The 3,670-nt window shown below is 47.4% G+C and overlaps 1 pseudogene; it reads left to right on the forward strand.

Moving 5' to 3' along the window:
- The first annotated feature begins 212 nt into the window (after window positions 1–212).
- LOC136634577 (5S ribosomal RNA) lies at window positions 213–327 on the forward strand (annotated as a pseudogene).
- Window positions 328–3,670: the final 3,343 nt, after the last annotated feature.

Raw genomic sequence — 3,670 nt, forward strand, 5'->3', positions numbered from 1 at the left:
TCAGGACAGTTACTGGAGGCATTAGGACAAAATCCTGCACAGCCCCATTCCATGGTACATTGGTTCCCTATGCCTCCCCCCCCCCACCCAAGCAAACCAACAATGAGCAAAGGGAGGTGGGGCTGTGGCTTCTTCTTCCCTCCCCATTGACAAATGTGGGGGAAATCTGCAGACGAAAGTTTCTCCCACTCACAAAAAGTAAGAGAAATCATTGTAGCAGCCTACGCTGCACATGCCCAATCTCGTCTGATCTTGGAAGCTAAGCAGGGTCAGGCCTGGTTAGTACTTGGATGGGAGACCGCCTGGGAATACCGGGTGCTGTAGGCTTCTACCATGATCTCGGAAGCTAAGCAGGGTCAGGCCTGGTTAGTACTTGGATGGGAGACCGCCTGGGAATACCGGGTGCTGTAGGCTTCTACCAGTCTTTCCAGACTGAAGGTTGCCAACCATCTCCCTATACTGAACACTATCTCCTGATCTTGTCTAATCTTGGAAGCTAAGCAGGGTCAGGCCTGGTTAGTACTTGGATGGGAGACCGCCTGGGAATACTGGGTGCTGTAGGCTTATACCATAGTCTTTCGAGACTGAAGGTTGCCAACCACCACCCCCTACACCAGCGGTCCTCAAACTTACCTTGGACATCGCACCCTTCTTTTGCAGTGGCTTCATCTTCCTGGCTCTCCCAGGCTTGCATGAGACAAGATCTTGCTTGATTCAAGATGGTGGCACCCAGGAGAGTCGGGAAGATGGGCACCACCATCTTCGTTCATGTGAGATCTCATGCGATCCAAGATGTTGGTGCTCAGGAAGGCCACAACTGTCATGCTCCTGTGAGTTCTATGCTGTGCCAAAGGGCATCATGGCACACAGTTTGGGAACCACTGCCCTACACCTTCACAGGGGCTTTGGGAAGAAAGCCCACTGGGTATTGGGGAAGGTGGGAGTAGAAGGAGCTGCCACATAAGTTTTTTGGCCAAAATAGTCATGCATCTGCTCCTCCTGCTCCCACCCTCTCCACTGGCCAATGGGTGCATTCCCTAGATGCCCCTCAAAGATGGATGGGCTGCCATTTGTAGATAGGTGCATCAGTACTGTGAAGGTCTCAGCTGCTTTGTGCCACTAGCGTCCCACTCAGTACACCCTCCAGTACTAGGTGGGAGGGGGTGTTTCAGAAGAGGGTCCTTTGGCTAGTGCCTGATCTGGCCAATCCCTGATATCACCCCCAATTCAAGAAAATAACAAAATTATGCACATTTTCATAGATGTGTTTACTGTATACTGGTCCTGTATCTGAAAGAGAGGAAGTCTAGTGATGTGGTGTGAATCCGACAATCAAATAGAAATGGTTCAAGAGGCAAGCAATACGAATGCTTTGCTCTGAGCTTTCGTTTGCTCTTCAAAGTCCTTCAAAAACACAGCAGATGGGCCATTTCCCTGAAAATATTCATGCATGCAAATACACAAAAGCGCTCCTGTACCTGTATCCTGTAGGAGGTAAAACTCAAGCTGCCACTTCCAGGGCCAGCAGAAATGATGAATACCTCGTCGCTCCCAGACTCGGTGGTCACTGCTGACATGGAGGAGGGGGTTTCTGGATCTGTTTGTGGAGGGGAGCACTCTGTGCTGCCATCACAAGCGGTGACTGAATATATATAAAAAAGGTGCATTTATATTTTTTTTAAATGGGGAAAGGTTATTGCACACCCCAAATTGTTACTTCTCTAAGGTCCCCTGCTGGAATCTTCATCTGACCGTATATAGCAGCATCTCTGAATGGGAGGTTCCTGCAGAAGTAATTACCACTGATCTATATACCAGGGGTGGCCAACCTTTCAACTTTAAGGCTCCTGGACCTTTAACACTTCTTACAGCTTTAACCTTCTTAACACCTTTAACACTACACAATTCTTAAAGATCCCGGAGCCCTAAACTTGAAAGGTTGGCCACCCCTGGTCTATACCAATGGCTAGAGGTGCATATTTCTGGTGTGTAAGATAGGATTAAAGCCTAACAGCCCAATCCTATCCACACTTTCCTGGAAGTAAGCCCCACTGACTCTAATGGAACTTACTTCTGAGCAGACATGCATAGAATTGGGCTGTCTGTCTTACTGAATATAATGGGCCTACTTCAAACATCTCTACCAATGGCTACTAGTAAACCAACAGGCAAAGGGCAAAGAAGATAAACTCAAAAAAAAAAAAGGTGCAGAAAAAATATGGCTTTAATATATAAAAACGGTTTCTATAGGCTCCACTCATTTTGGCAGCTATATAAAATAGTAATCTAATTCTTGGATCAGAGGGTCATCCTTCTCTGGCAGAGCAATGCAAATTTAGCCTCTGTGTAGGACAGCACATGGTTATTCTTAGTACATGTGCATGTACATGTGACATCTGTAAGTGTCATGTGACATCTGTAATTAGATGGACAAAAGGTGTATTTGAACCGCTAACCCAGTTTAACATGGGATACATCCATTTTGGCTGGCAGTCTGACATTATGCTTGGCTGCTGTGGCCAAAAGCAGAGAAGAAAAGAGCTGATTGGCCCAATCCCAACTAAATTTCTGGGTGGCGATGTAGCCGTGCTGGCCCCGCTGCAACCCAAGGTGGGAATTTCAGCTGCTGGAGGTCTGCTCGAGGTAAGGGGACATTTGTCCCCTTGCCCCAGAGTAAGCCCCAGCATCTGTGATGGGTAAACACAAACCTATGTATGTGATATTGACACAAGTCCAAGTTGATCCATGCAGGTGGATTGGACCTGGGAAGGGAGACAGGATATGGCATGCACTACTGATCCCAACCCCTTCCCAGACCCAATCCACCCACCCCTGCCCCCATCACCACCCTCCCACGGCCTGTTCCAACCTTGCCCAGCACCCCAGTTCTTGGACTCGCTTGGACTGGCGCACGTCTTTTGCTGTGCTGGTGTGTGTGAGAAGGCTCCAGCCTTCCTGCTAGACTGCCAGCTAGAAATGCCGTTTGCAAAGTTTTACCAGCACTAGGGATGGATAGGACTGGGCCATTTGTCTCACACAAATGAACAACAAGGCCCCTCTCTTCTAAAAATGTAGCCACTTACCCTCTCCGTTTCCCCCAACAGAGTGGTTGTTGTTTTCATTCTCTTGGCTTGGTATCACCAACCGGAGCTCGTTGATATCCACGCCGGCGTTCTGGATCCCATTCTACAACTCAATAAAACTCCCCAGTGAGTCAACCACTTCAGGTAGGCAGCAACAAGAATCAAAGAGAGAAAAAATAAAATAAAACCAAGAAGAACTTTCCCTAATCAACAAGGTTGCAAAGCATGAGCACTAACCTCTTGGTCGCCTCGTACGTCCAAAGAGCTCCTCTTGGGGCACAATTTCTGCCTAGGAAAAGAAGAGGCAAGAGGACAGATTCACATTCATGCTTTTTTTATTTTACCATTTCCTCCAGCTATAGGTTCAGTAGTTTCTGTTCCTCTCTTACACACTTCTAATAAGACAAAAGCAAGTTTCAGATGTTGTATGCAATGAACTTACAGAAAGATCAGACTTCTCTGATTACACAGGCCAACACACATTTTGCTTCCTTAAACGTTACACCAATTCCTGGGTATATTTGGGGTGCCGATTCCAAAAATGGCATCCTTTTGCCCTATCACGTCTAGTTTTGGAGAAACGGCAT

Source organism: Tiliqua scincoides, chromosome 14 (assembly GCF_035046505.1).
Source record: "Tiliqua scincoides isolate rTilSci1 chromosome 14, rTilSci1.hap2, whole genome shotgun sequence".
NCBI lineage: Eukaryota > Metazoa > Chordata > Lepidosauria > Squamata > Scincidae > Tiliqua > Tiliqua scincoides.